Source organism: Schistocerca gregaria, chromosome 1 (genome assembly GCF_023897955.1).
Source record: "Schistocerca gregaria isolate iqSchGreg1 chromosome 1, iqSchGreg1.2, whole genome shotgun sequence".
In the NCBI taxonomy this organism is placed as follows: domain Eukaryota; kingdom Metazoa; phylum Arthropoda; class Insecta; order Orthoptera; family Acrididae; genus Schistocerca; species Schistocerca gregaria.
In genome coordinates, this window is record NC_064920.1 from 148327708 (window position 1) to 148343644 (window position 15937).

The following is a 15937-nucleotide window of genomic DNA, read 5'->3' on the forward strand; positions in this document are numbered from 1 at the left end:
CCACACAATAAAATAGCAGTAACAGCAGTAGCACTAGAAGTGTAAGCTCTATTATAATAGTGATCACTATTCATATAACAACAATAATAATAGTAATAATAATTATAATAATAATAATATAAGTGAATATAAATTACCTTCGTCTTCAGTCTCGGAGCTGTCACTCTCCACATTAGCGACAGGTTGGTAATCTTCATCTGAAGAATCTTCCACAAGGGCCTCAACTTCAGGATCATTTTGATCATCCGATTCATACCAAAGTGTGACAATTTCTTCATCTGAAAGTGGCCGTTGCCTTGGTTTGTATCGCTCTGATATCTGAGCCATGTGTACTGCTCTGAGACCAGTACTCAAATAGTCAATCTTGTTTATGTGAAACCCAATAGCAAACAATAAATGACATACTGCATTGTTGAGCATTTAAATTCATACAATGCGAATAAACTTCAGTAACCAACATATTTAGCACATTGCTGACGAGTGCTAAGAATAAATCCGGAGAGTGACACACAACAATCTTTAAATAATCTGCTTTCAAATATACATGTAATCTGGTCAAAGTGACCACTCGGCGGTTTTCAGTATAAGTGGTCAGTCAAAGAAAACTAATGAAGATAAAATAAATATTGGACTATTCATGTGATTTACATAAACATTTAGGAAAAGTCATTGACTCACAACAGCATATATTAGGAATTGACCGAATAATATGTTAAAATATAGCAAGTGGTCAAATTGACCACTCGGCGGTCCTAGTGTTAAAATTTGTACTGCGATCGGGTATCGAACCCCCGCTAGGCAGAATTGCTAACCATTGCACCACCGCTGTACGATAAACAACATTGGTGAACGAACTACCTTAGCTGAGTGTTCCCCCCCCCCCCCAACACAAACTTTACTTCACTTTTCCCTTCGTGCAGCACTGTTGACCATCGTACTGCGGTGGTGTAATGGTTAGCGTTTCTGCCAAGCAAGAAGACCCAGGCTGCAGCACAAATATTAATTCATTTCGTCTGCTTCGATCATTATCGTAGAAAATAAAAAGAGTCTTAAATGTCTCAGGGAAACATTTAATTATAAGACCTTGATTATGTGGTTGCTTCAGAGTAACGAACTGATACGATAAGGAAGCGGCGATGGAGGAAAATTTAACACCTTGAGACCTTTCCTTCTTCCTGTCAATGCCCCTATCTCCAACGTCGCAATCTTTACTGGAGACAACGATTTCTGTGACAGCCTTAGCCTCATATTGAAAGAGTCTTCTACTGCATCTTCACTAGAATTTTTCAATCTTTTTTAGATCTAAGTTTATTGTTAGATATAATAGCAATAAAAAACGAAAATCGGTTATTTCGTAAATGGGTTATTTTGAGCGGTTTTAACAGTCATGTTATACCAGAGACGAAAGAAACCTGTGTAATCGAAAACCGGTTGTCTCAGTTGTAACCACCGTCCCAGTTATACCTACGTTTTCGACTGATAATACCTTTTCACTTCATAAGGCTAGACAGAATTTACGACGTCCCAAAGTTAAAAACGTAAACCAATTAGTTGCCTAGCCCCTTAAAACGCTGATCGTCGAATAGCTAAACTAGAAATTTGCACGCCGTAAGGGTAATGTAAGCGTCAAAACTCATGCCCCAGTAAAATATCAAAGCTGTGTCACACCTGACCCAAGGCCTGAAAATTTGACCCCTTATTAAATGCCATGCTAAAATACAGTCCGCATTAAAAGAGGAGTGCAGTTAGTACATACAAGATACCAGCCGCGTAGGAAAAACGATATTTCATGTAGGTCACCAATAGAACTGCATTAAGAGAGTGGTGGAGGAACTACGAAAGTGTAGTCATCTAGTGGTAGGTTCTTGCAGAATTCTAACAATACTGAGATGTTCTACTGTACCATGTGCTTGCTTCACGCGTCGGTTTTATACACGACTGCATAACATTAAATTTTTTATTGATCTTAGACAATATAAGGAACAAGCATTAAGAATCTTGAGCCCTATACTAATGAGTATGAATTAATTCTTTCTCAGCTTGTGGGGTATTGTTTCTTTCATAATTAGTTTCTGCATCTTCGAGCTCATTCTTACAATTTCATCGTACGATCAACACTACAGTAGTAACACAGCTCTACGTAACAGGGATGTTTTATTCGGAATATAATTTCACACCACTTTATAACATACACCACAATACAAAAGCTTAAACCACATATCTCTTGTTAAGTATTTAACATGCAGTGCCTTTTAGTTGCATATTATTCATATGTACACTCAATTCTTAGCTATGGCATTCTTTTTTGGGGAACATATGCACAAAATCTGAACAGAGTTTTCAAATTCCAGAAAAGAGGCATAAGAATATTAACGAAAAATACTAGCCGAGCTCATTGTAAGGATCTGTTCAGAACACTGGGATTTTAACTGCTCCAGTCAGCTGTACACATAAAAAATAACATTGGTAATTACTGCACAAACAGCTCTGTCCATGACCACGCAACATCAGATAGACTCAATTTACATTTACCAAGAAAAAATAAACATAAAACTCAAAGCAGCATTTCCTACCAAGGTATAAAACTGACAATAAATTACCAAAAGAGATTAAAGTACTTGCAAAAATACACTTATTTAAAAAGGCAGCTAAAAAGTACCTGTTATGCAATACATTTTATACATTCAAGGATTACTTAGATAAAACGAAGTAGGGATTTGATAAAAAATGTTCTACAAATAAATAATAATAATAATGATTATTAAATATCCAACATTCCACACAACACCTCCACTTTATGTTTTTTTCCTTCTTTTTTTTCTTTCTAGAAATAATTACCCCCAAGCTATGCATGGCACAATACTAACAGCTCTTCCTCTTTCTGAGCTCAACATCTCACTCATTATGGAGGGATGCTGACTCAGTTTTTCAGGATAGCAGATGGGAAGTTGCGGTACAGAAAATGTCCCAGGGATAACCACTGTGTGTGTGTGTGTGGGTGTGTGTGTGTGTGTGTGTGTGTGTGTGTAGTGAGTGAAGTGTCATGAAACAATGTGTGTATAGTGTGTGCAATGACAAATAGTGAGATATGAGTGAACAATGTGGCATTACATTATTTAATAAGTTATTTGTAGTAAAAATGTATAGAAGGAGTAAATCTAATGATTGTCTCTAACTAGAAATCTGTAAATATATGCGTATACGAATTAGGTTATTTTAAATTGATCTAAATTTGTAAATACTTTGACATGTCCTATATCCTTATACAAAGAGATATACGGATGAATAAAGCTACAACTACTACTACTACTACTACTACTACTACTACGTCACCTAAGATAGCTATCCTGACAGTAGTTCCACCGGATTCCTCTCATTGATATTTTGTTTCGCTGACAACATTTCTCTAGTCTCTACAAAGTCCTAGTCTCAGCACTAAACGTAAACTCTACAGAGATTTCAAAGCTTTAGCTATAGTGTGAAAATGAGACAGCTGGATATATACGCACTGAACAACGTTCAAGAATATTTTACGTGTCACAAGAATAATATACTGCAGATTCGAGGTGAATTACAGAAATTCTACTCTGCTAAAGAGTCTTACTAGACAGATTCTTATATCGTTGATTTCTCTAAAGATTCACATTAGTATATCCATAATACACACTAAGACGAAATACAACGAGGTACCACAAAAGAATTATTCGAATGGAGCGGAAATCGGTGCATGTGATGTACATGTGTAGGCTAAAAAATGGCTACAGTTAAGAAAAATTGGAGGATTTGTTCAAGAAAATGAGCTTGTGTACAAGAGAAAGAGCTTCACAAGTCAATAAGGTGTTGATCCACCTCTGGCCTATATGTAGACAGTTGTTCAACTTGGCATTGATTCGTAGTGTTCTTGGATGCCCTCCTGAGGAATATCGTATGATGTTCTGCAAATTTGCGCTTTAGAGCGTCAAAATGCCGAGCTAGTTGGATGGTGTTTTCCACATAGCTTCAAATGACCTGAGTTGGTGGCAGATTCGGCGACATTGCTGGCCAAGGTCGGGTTTGGCAAGCACAAAGACTAACAGTAAAAACTCTCTCCATGTGAGGACAGGCATTATCTTGTTGAAATGTACTCCCAGAATGGCTTGCCATTAAGGGCAACAAAACCGGGTGTAGAATACCATCGATGTTCCGCTGTGCTGTAAAGGTGCGGCGGAAACAACGCAAGGGGTGTTGCTGTGATATGAAGATGCACACCAATGGCTGTCGGACCGTATGGCGAGCGATAATCAACACTGTACGAGGCTCCTCCAGACACTTCTTCGCCGGTCATCAGTGCTCAGTTCGAAGCGGGACTCATCACGAAAGACAGTTCAGTCAACGAGATTCCAGGCAGAATGTGGCCAACACCATTACAAACGCCCGGGACTCGAAGCGGGGGTCTCCTGCTTACATGGCAGACGCTCTATCCATCTTTTTTTTCTTTTCTTTTTTTGAAATTCTTTGTTTATCTCATTTTGTTCCATTATGTTCGTTGTATATGTTCAGGGCGGTCGTCTCATGACAACCGTTCAGGTTGTTCGTTGATCCGTTCACTTTGTTTTTTTTATTACAAAGGGCAGCTAACCTTCTGACTGCACACGCTGAGTACCGTGTCGGCATTCCCCGTGAAACCCACATCCCCAACATGTCCACACCACTACATTCGTAGTGAGCCTAATAGATTTTTGACCTTCATACGCTGTGCCCCAACTCTTATGGGACTTGGTAATCTGCCACTAGTAATCAGTGTGATGGGCAAACATCTGTTATGCGCACTACGAATGAAGTGGTGTGGACATGTTGGGGATGTGCGTCTCACGAGGAGCGTGCAAGGGATAAGTCCCTGCAGGCGCACTATCCTCTGTGCCCTCGGTGGCTCAGCTGGGCGCCGGCACGGTAGCTCAGCGTGCTTGGTCAGAGGGTTAGCTGCCCTCCGTAATAAAAAAAAAAAAAAAACTGAGTTCACCCATCAACAACGAACTAAAACGGGTGTCTTACGACGTCTACCCAGAGCAGATGCAACGAACGAAAGCGAACAAAATGAGATCTAAAAAAAAAAGAAAGATGGATAGAGTGTCTGCCATGGGAGTAGGAGATCCTGGGTTCGAGTTCCAGTCGAAGCACACATTTTCAACATGTCCCCAATGATGTATATCAACACCTGTTTGCAGCTAGGATGTCGATTTAATTGCCATTTCATCAATAATACTTTATGCCAGTAATATGGCTGATACGAACAAATGTGTAAAGCAGGAGAAGTGGGTACTGAAATATTGAATAACGATAATATTTACTATTACTTGTGTTGATTTGTATATGCATGTGAAAATTGGCTGTGTGAATGCTAGTGAACGTACCCGAATCTATCTTCCACCATGCCTCTTTCACTTCGTCAGCTTTCAGCCGACAAAGTATCTGCTGAAGCAACATACTGCGCCAGTATCGATACTCCTGGCCCAGGAAACTCTGTGGACACCAGGACCACAGGCGTCTTTGCAGTGGCGCGGGGAAGCAGAAACTGTGACCATAGATAGTACACCGTACGTGTTCCTCTCTTTGCCGTCTTGATGTGTGAAACCAAAATCTAAGTCACATGATGAAGGGCAGGGATCCAACCTTCTGTCACTACGCGCTGTGTGAAATGGACCTGTGCGTTACTCTTTTTGTCACTTATAGCTGAGATCAAGCGCTGACTGCAACACTTGAACAGACCGTCGTATCGCTATTACATCTACATCTACATGATTAAGTGCGTTGAAGAGGACTCATAGAAAGGCCTCAGAGTTATTTCTCTACCGTTCCACTCTCGAAAAGTACATAGCAAAAAGAAACATTTAAATCTCTCCGTAAAAGCTCTAATTTCTCCTATTCTTTATGATGGTCATTTCTACCTACGTTGATAGGTGCCAACAATATATTTGAAATTTCATGACTTGATCCCGCCGCAAAAAACCCTTTATGATTGCCACCCCAGTTCGCGTATCATATCCGTGTCACTCTCTCCCCTGGTTCGCGATAGTACAAAACGAGCTGCCCCTCTTTGAGCTTTTTCGGTGTCCTCCGTCAATCCTATCTAATGCGGATCGTATACCGCTAAGCAATAGCCTTTTCCTCAATAAGACGGACAAGCGTAGTGTAGGCCGCCTCTTTTGTAGACATGTTGCATTTTCTAAGTGTTCTGGCAATAAATTGCAGTCTCTGGTTTGTTTTCGTCACAACATCATCTCTGTGATTGTTCCAATTTAAGATATTCGTAATTATAATACCTGAATATGTATTTGAAATTTACAGCCTTCACCTTTGTATGATTATCGCGTAACCGAAATTTAGTGGATACCTTTTTAGTACTCACGTGGATAATTTTATACTTTTCATCATTTCGAGTCAACTGCAGGGTACACATATCTTGTCTAAATCGTTTTGTAACTTGGCTTGCGTATGTGATGTCTTTGCAAGACATTAAATGACTGCACCTATCTGCAAAAAAAACTAAGAGGGATTCTCAAATAGCCTCCTAAACTGTTTATGCAGGTCAGGAATGCCTTGGGGAATGCCACAGACTACTTTCGTTTTACTCTGTGACTTTACGTCAATTACTACGACTTCTGATCTTTCTGACAGGAAATTACGAAACCAAAAGCACAACTGAGACGATGCTCCACAGACATGCAATTTGATTAGAAGTCGCTTCTGAGGAACGGTGTCAGAATCGTTCTGGAAAACTAAAAATATGAAACCAGTTTTACACTCCCTGACGATTACACTCATTACTTCGTAGTAATAAAGAGCCAGTTGTGTTTAACAAGAACGACGTCAATAAATTGTTTTCTGCGAGGTAATTTATAGCGTTTGAATGCAGAGCATAATTCAAAATCCTACTGCAAATCGAGGTTACTGATGTGGGTCTGGAATTCAGCGGATTACTCCTATTTCATTTTTTTGGTATTGGTGTGACTTGTGCAACTTGCCAGAACTTAGGTAGGCACCTTTCGACTAGCGAGCTGTTGTATATGAGTACTAAGTATGGAACTACTGTATCAACATACTGTGAAAGGAACATAACTACTGTACAGTCTGAACCGAAGTGATTTAAGCTGTTTCACTACACCAAGGATATCTGCTTGTAAGGTACACGTCTCGTAGTACAGTTACGCCAATCCCTCCTCATTTCCTAATATTAATGTGATGATTATCGTTTTTCATGTGACCTGATGAAGCATTTAGTAATAGTTCCTGTTACAAGCTAATAATTTTTGAAAGCATGTTAGGAGGAGTAGCGATCTATAATATACACTCCTGGAAATGGAAAAAAGAACACATTGACACCGGTGTGTCAGACCCACCATACTTGCTCCGGACACTCCGAGAGGGCTGTACAAGCAATGATCACACGCACGGCACAGCGGACACACCAGGAACCGCGGTGTTGGCCGTCGAATGGCGCTAGCTGCGCAGCATTTGTGCACCGCCGCCGTCAGTGTCAGCCAGTTTGCCGTGGCATACGGAGCTCCATCGCAGACTTTAACACTGGCATCATGCTGCGACAGCGTGGACGTGAACCGTCTGTGCAGTTGACGGACTTTCAGCGAGGGCGTATAGTGGGCGTGCGGGAGGCCGGGGGGACGTACCGCCGAATTGCTCAACACGTGGGGCGTGAGGTCTCCACAGCACATCGATGTTGTCGCCAGTGGTCGGCGGAAGGTGCACGTGCCCGTCGACCTGGGACCGGACCGCAGCAACGCACGGATGCACGCCAAGACCGTAGGATCCTACGCAGTGCCGTAGGGAACCGCACCGCCACTTCCCAGAAAATTAGGGACACTGTTGCTCCTGGGGTATTGGCGAGGACCATTCGCAACCGTCTCCATGAAGCTGGGCTACGGCCCACACACCTTTAGGCCGTCTTCCGCCCCAACATCGTGCAGCCCGCCTCCAGTGGTGTCGCGACAGGTGTGAATGGAGGGACGAATGGAGACGTGTCGGCTTCAGAAATGAGAGTCGATTTTGCCTTGGTGCCAATGATGGTCGTATGCGTGTTTGGCGCCGTGCAGGTGAGCGCCACAATCAGGACTGCATACGACCGAGGCACACAGGGCCAACACCCGGTATCATGGTGTGGGGAGCGATCTCCTACACTGGCCGTACACCTCTGGTGATCTTCGAGGGGACACTGAATAGTGCACGGTACATCCAAACCGTCATCGAACCCATCGTTCTACCATTCCTAGACCGGCAAGGGAACTTAATGTTCCAACAGGACAATGCACGACCGCATGTATCCCGTGCCATCCAACGTGCTCTAGAAGGTGTAAGTCAACTACCCTGGCCAGCAAGATCTCCGGATCTGTCCCCCATTGAGCATGTTTGGGACTGAATGAAGCGTCGTCTCACGCGGCCTGCACGTCCAGCACGAACGCTGGTCCAACTGAGGCGCCAGGTGGAAATGGCATGGGAAGCCGTTCCACAGGACTACATCCAGCATCTCTACGATCGTCTCCATGGGAGAATAGCAGCCTGCATTGCTGCGAAAGGTGGATATACACTGTAGTAGTGCCGACATTGTGCATGCTCTGTTGCCAGTGTCTATGTGACTGTGGTTCTGTCAGTGTGATCATGTGATGTATCTGACCCCAGGAATGTGTCAATAAAGTTTCCCCTTCCTGGGACAATGAATTCACGGTGTTCTTATTTCAATTTCCAGGAGTGTAATTTAATGAAAATAATCAATGATCGTAAATGTTCCATTTCATTACTGGTGACGGAGCTCAATCTCAATAGACCATCTGAAACGTCCCCTTAGAAGAAACGTCCCCTTATATGAAAAGTCCCCTTAGAAAAATTATAAATGACTGTGCTGATAAACCTCTTACGTTATTTTATTTTCAAACAGATGAGCAAAATAGAACGTATTCAGACATTTCTCTCTTTATTTATTCTGATAGTCACTAAACTGACAGAATATTTTTAGCGCAACCCAATCTGACTTTCAAATAATCCATGCAAAATAATGGCCCTGACTAACAATACCCTATACCTGTCATAAATCACTTACCTCACAATGATCTTCGTTCCTCTAACCACTGCAATACAGCAAGCGCCAATGCTGCTAGTTAAATAAAAGATTCTAACTACTGAAGGCACTAATTACTGATAGGCATAGTTAGCAAATGAAAGATTTTGATAGAGAACAGACAATGTATTTACCTTAATAGTGTCAAAACTCATTATAGGTTTATATCAGTTCATTACATCCAATCTTACAAATTTACTCTTTCTGATGGACACAAGTCCAGATGATTCGCTCTCAAAACTCTGCCATCTCTCTTCCCACATCTACCACTGCTGGCGGCTCATCTCCAACTGGGCAACGCTACGCACTGTTCACATCCAACTGCCCAACACTACAATAGCAAATATTCCAACAATGCAAACCAACCACAGACTGCACACAGCACAGTTAGTGATTTTCATACAGAGCGCTACGTGGCGATACCAACATAAAACCTAAACAGCCCACTTACACATCTTCAGACCGAAGGGTGGCACTGAAACTACACAGGAAGTACATAGATATAAATATTGTACAGTAATCCATACACACTGCCGGAAATAAAATTACTACACCTGCAAAGACTATGTCGGTTTTGATCCGACGATGGCCTATGCTATGTGGGGATAGCCTAAGTACTGATTATGGTTTCAACATCGTCCGCCAAAAAATAGCATAGTGGCATAGCTACCTGGGTGCTATTTGTGTCTACTATTCAACAGAGAATGCTCGCAGCCACAAGGCTCATTGTGGTGCAGTCGTGTGAAGCAAGCAGGCAACCATGCCTCAGAGACGCACTCGTGCGTCCTATAGCCAACTGAGCGAGTTTGAAATGGGATAAATTACGACCTTCTGAGTGGCGGGATGATCCTTTCGGATAACTGCTACATAACTGGACGTGCTGCGTTAGTTGTGCAACGATGCTGGTATCAGTGGTCACGTGAACGCTCTCACAACCGTAGACAAGGTTCTGGACATCCACACAGCTCAGATGCCCACTAGGACCATCACATCGTACAGCTACCACAACACAGATAAGAGGGCTTGTGATCCCAGACGTGTCAACACGAACTGCTTCTAACCAGTTACTAGCAGTCGGACTACGGGTACGCACACCTCTAGCCCCTCTTCCACTCACGCTACAGCATCGACGAGCAAGGTTCGACTGCCGCCACCAGGTGGTCATTTGGAAGACGTAAAAGCGCGCCGTGGTCTTTAGCAATGAAGCAATGTCTGCATGCACTCAAGTGATGGTCGTTTGCACATACGACGTAGACCTGGTGAGGGTTGCCTCGTAGGTGCATTCATCCGAGACACAGTAGGCCACCCCAGGCCTTATGGTCTGTAGTGTGATAAGCTAAAGCTGTCGTTCACCTCTGTTGTTTCCGCGGGGGCACTAGCCAGCGCTCAGTACGTCTTGAATGCTGTTAGACCAGTTCTTTTATTGCTCTTGCAACAGAATGACTCTTGCCCAAACACTTGTCATGAAGATCAGTGTGCTCTGCAAGACGTGCAACAACTTTCCAGGCCAGTGCAATCTCCGGACTTGTCTCCAACCAAGAGCGTGTGGGACACTATGGGGCGAGAAGTGACTTTGACGAACAGGAGCGAAGTCAGCACGTTTCTTGATGCGACTGGCGGCAGGAGAATTAATATGGTGCACAACCATGGCAAATGTTGGGACATGATTTTCATCGCGACACCTTAATAAAAACGACAAAGCACATTGCAGTCTAATTCGACAGTTACGAAGTTTATCCAACTTAGGTAAACACCGATACATTTCCTCCCCGTTGAGGTAAACAATATGAGACCTAAGTTTCTCCTGGGGTATACAACGTTCAAATAACTTCCGGGAATTCAGCCAGGTAACACTTTCAGCGACCGCCGATATTTCGGCGGGAGAACACCACGCCGCTTTCAAGGTAAACTGCAACGCACAGGCGACGTACGTGCAAATTTAAAACCTCCGTTCTCGAACTGATGCAGGAAAGGTAACACACACACTGGACACTAGTGCTACCAAAGATGACCATAGTCAGAGATATCGATAGTGAGACTATGAACTAGCAGATCAGGTAGCATTGACTCTGTCCCTCTGTTTTTTGACAAGGGAGAGAGCCGGATTCCAAACAGAGTTTAAAGAAGAACCTCCATCCCTGTTAAAGGGGGTACTCGCTAATTTAATCTCAACTGCCTCCTCAATAACACTATTGCAATAGCTGGACGTGCATGTCAAAATCTCGGTGTTATTAAATAACATGGGGTGACCAGTATCCAAGCAATGTTAGGCAATAGCAGATCTACTTCGCTGCTGTAGTCGTGTGTGCCGTTTATGCTCAGTACTTCGGTCCTCCACGGTCCTGATAGTTTGACCAATATATGCCATGCCTCAGCTAGAAGGAAAGCGATATACACCTTCCTTACACAGACCAAGATCATCCTTAACAGAACTCAAAAGCGCTCTAATTTTAGATGGAGAACGGAAAACACATTTCACATCTTATTTCTGTAAAACAGGACCGATCTTGTTGGAATTGTTTCCTACGTAAGTTAAAAAGGCAGTAGACGTAGGTATCGAGTCAGAATTATCATCAATCACCCAATGTGCAGTTGGTCGACAGGGCAACGCACGTTCAATCTTGCTATCACTATAACCATTTTGACGAAACGTAACTTCAAGATGGGACAGCTCAGCTGGAAAAGTCTCAGCGTCGGAGACATGTGCCCTGTGTACCAAGGTATGAAGTACCCCTTCACGCTGAGCCGGGTGGTGACAACTATTAGCCTGTAAGTACAGGTCGGTGTGAGTACGTTTCCTGTAGACTGCATGTTCCAATGATCCATCACCATTCCTCCTAACCAACACGTCAAGAAAGGGAAGGCAACCATCCTCTCCCACCTTCATCGTAAACCGATTGTTCGTGTGGATCGAGTTCAGATGTTCTAGAAATTTGTTCTACAAATTTTCGATCACAGGAGACAACGGACTACCCGTCGAAACTCCATCTGTCTGTTCGTAATACTGGTCATTAAATAAAAAGTAAGTGGATGTCAACACACGCCGAAAGAAATTAGTTAATTCAGCACCAAACCTAGCCTCAATTAAACGCAACAAACCAGACAGAGGAATAGGAGTGAAGAGAGAGACCACATCGAAACTCACTGAAATATCAGAGTCATTCAACCGTAGTCCCTCAAAACGACGTAAAGGTATCGTCAGCATACCTAAAGAAACAGGTGCGTTTCACAGGCGCCGACTCCAATGCACGTTCCTCGAAGTCTTGCCATAAATTTACGATCACAGGAAGTTATTTGAAAGTTGTATACGCCAGGAGAAACTCAGGTCTCACATGGTAATGAAAGTTGGCCTTGCGCTTTCATAGAAACCATCCTGGCATTTATCTGAAGCGATTTAGGGAAATCACGGAAAACCTAAATCAGGAGGTTGAACCGTTGTCCTCCCGAATGCGAGTCCAGAGTGCTAAGCACTGCGCCACCTCGCTCGGTGATTGTGGAGGCTACACCACATACTAATGTGGATGTTTGAGCATGGGACGATACCTGGTACCTCACAACCGCTTGTGGTATTGATCTGTAAATGTAATCATTTCATGTACTCCATTGGCACTTTTCCAAATATTAATCTTGAGTTGTACAAAGTTTTACCGGCAGTGTACATTAAGGTTTCAAATGTAGAGTACCGTACAGTGACCTGTGTAGGTGATGGGCAGAGGTATGTCGGGAGGTACCAGTCAGGTCAACTGCTGAGCAGCATACAAATGCTGCGAGTTGTAAAAGAGGTTTTGCCCATCTCTGCATTGACGTTTATATTTCTTGTATTGTTTTACAAGACACGTATGCTCGATTATTCTTATGCACTACCCATGGGTGGCAGAACATGTTAGTATACCCGTTTTTAACCTTTTTTTTTCATTTTTAATTTTGCCTTTTTAATGCTTGTAAATGCTAGGCTACTTATCGTACCACACATAACACGACCTACGTAACTTATGTATTCTGACATGGTTATGTCACATTTTATTGTATTTTGATTTATTTTATTATTTATTTGTATTAGTTAATTATAAAAAAAATTCTTCCACTGGGCTCATGATTGTATACAGTACATTTGATTGTGATGCATGGCCTATTACAACTGTGTGATACGGAATAGTAGCGTATACAAATGCTCATTTATTATGCTATATTCGAGCAAAACAGTGAAAACTATTAATAACAGCATGACATAGGCAGAAGCATATTTGCTCTGATGTAACATATAGTTTTAATGATATAAAATACGTCCTTTTGAACCACTATCATAGTTAACATAGATACCTGTCAATTGTTAACGTGTGTTCTATATTTTCATAATAGTAAATTTGTTCTACTCATTGTACAGGGGCCAGAAGATGCCATCAATTTAATGCCGAAACTGGTTGCATATGAGAAGTTCATAAAATAAATTTCTACAATACATACGGCTGTTGGTTAAATTATTGTATCAAGAAGATAGGGTTTAGGGAGCGCGAGGACAAGCAATAAGACTCTCGCCGTGTGCGGGCGTCCATTATCTTGTTGAAATGTAAGCCCATGATGAATTGACATGATGGACAACAAAACAGGATGCAGAATATCGTCGACCTACCGTTGTGCTATAAGGGTGCCATGGATGACGATCAAAGCAGTCGTGCTATGAAATGGCACCACCAGACAATTTCCCCCCCCCCCCAGGTTGTCAGGTGATATGGTGCGCGACAGTCTAGTCGGTATACCAACCGCTTCATGGAATGTCTTCACACACGTGTGCATTGGTCATCGAAGCTCAACTCGAAGCGGGATTCATCACTGAAGACAATTCTACTCCCGTCAAAGAGATTCGAAGCCGAAAACATGTCTGTCTGAATATGACCCAGGCAGTGGTGGGATACCAGCCAGGAGTGATGGTCTGGGGTACCGTTTCCTCTGATAGCTGGACACGTTCGGTTATCGTCCGCGCCACCCTTACAGCAGGCCGGCCGCTGTGACAGAGCGGTTCTAGGAGCTTCAGTCCGGAACCGCGTTGCTACTGCGGCCGCCGGTTCGAATCCTGCCTCGGGCATGGATGTGTGTGTTATCCTTAAGTTAGTTAGTCTAGGCGACTTATGACCTCAGATGTTAAGTCCTAAAGACCCTAGAGCAATCTGAACCCTTACAGCACAGCAGTACGTCGAAGATATTTTAGGTCCCGTTTTGTTGCTCTTCAAGATAAGTCGTCGTGGACATACTTCTCAGCAAGGTGACGCCCGCCCACACACAGCAACAGATTCTTCTGTTAATCTTCGTGCTTGTCGAATCCAACCTTCGGCACAAAGGTCAGCGTATCCCTCCCCAATTGATAACGTTTGCAGCATTATGGGCAGGGCCCTTCAAGCAGCGCGGGCTTTCGACGACGTAATGCGCTAGTAGGACATAATTTGGCACGATAGCCTTCAGGAGGACCCTAACAGCTCTGTCAACCAATGGAAAACAGAATAATTGCTGGCAAAAGGGCCAGAGAGGGTGGTGGTGGTGATTAGTGTTTAACGTCCCGTCGACAACGAGGTCATTAGAGACGGAGCGCAAGCTCGGGTTAGGGAAGGTTTGGGAAGGAAATCGGCCGTGCCCTTTCAAAGGAACCATCCCGGCATTTGCCTGAAGCGATTTAGGGAAATCACAGAAAACCTAAATCAGGATGGCCGGAGACGGGATTGAACCGTCGTCCTCCCGAATGCGAGTCCAGTGTGCTAACCACTGCGCCACCTCCCGCCAGAGAGGGACCAGTGCGTTTTTTACCTCCTTACTTTATGAAGATCTTTCTCTAGAATAAATCATCCTATTTCCGCCTCTTTCGGATAATTTCTTCGTGGTGCGTCCTTTTCTTCCTCTCCTTAGCGTGTATGTGGTGTGTGTTATTTCCTTTGGGCCTGTTGAATATATTCAGAACTCCTTCAGTACAATGTAACAAACTTCCAGCCAACCGGTTGGAAACGGAATTTAAAATCCTTTCCCCCATCTGCTCCTACAAGGGCTATGCTGAAAGTTTTTAGCAGCGCATAAACCATAAGGCGGAGGACAATGGCGTTGTTTTCATTCGAAAGAGCGATGTTTCTCGACCTTGGGACGTGCGCGCGCAGCCCCTGGCTAGCGGTCACCCCCCACAACGCTGTAAGAAAGCACAGGCAGTACTGAGTCAGAGACGGTGCAGGATGGAGCTGTCGCGCCGCGACTTTCGCGCCATGGTTTTTTACGATTGTAAAAAGTGTTTAAGCGCCGATGAATGCCATTCTTCTTTGCTGCATGTTTTAGGTGAAGCTTCCTCTTCTAGGGCCACAGTTGGAAATTGGTTTCGCGAGTTTTCGTCTCGTCTCGGTTGGCCAGCAACAGCTGTGACTCCTGTAAACATTGATGCTGTGAGGAAAATGCTCAAAGAAGACCCACATCTTACATTTTGCGACATTAAAGAGACTCTAAATATTGGATCAACAGCAGCACAGACCATCATTCACACTCACTTAGGCCTTACTAAGAGATGTGCCCATTGAGTGCCACATTCCCTGACAGAAAGCCAAAAGGAGGCGAGAGTGGACTGGTGTCGTTTCATGCTCGAAAAATTCAATGGAGGGAAGTCCCAAGGCATCTACAATATCGTCACGTGGGTCTACCATTATGAACCTGAAACGAAGAAACAGTCTTCTGTGTGGTGCTTTCCAGGGGAGGAACCACCCACAAAAGTTCGATAAAGTCGGAGCTCTGCAAGAAAGATGGTGGCAACTTTTTTCACAAAGATTGGGGATCTCACCTCTGTGACCTTGGACACACGTCGTGCAGTCA

The 15937-nt window shown here is 43.5% G+C and overlaps 1 non-coding gene across 1 annotated transcript; it reads right to left on the reverse strand.

Moving 5' to 3' along the window:
* Positions 1-14799: 14799 nt before the first annotated feature.
* Positions 14800-14874, reverse strand: Trnaa-cgc (transfer RNA alanine (anticodon CGC)). The gene has a single exon. It is a non-coding gene; the product is annotated as a tRNA-Ala (tRNA).
* Positions 14875-15937: the final 1063 nt, after the last annotated feature.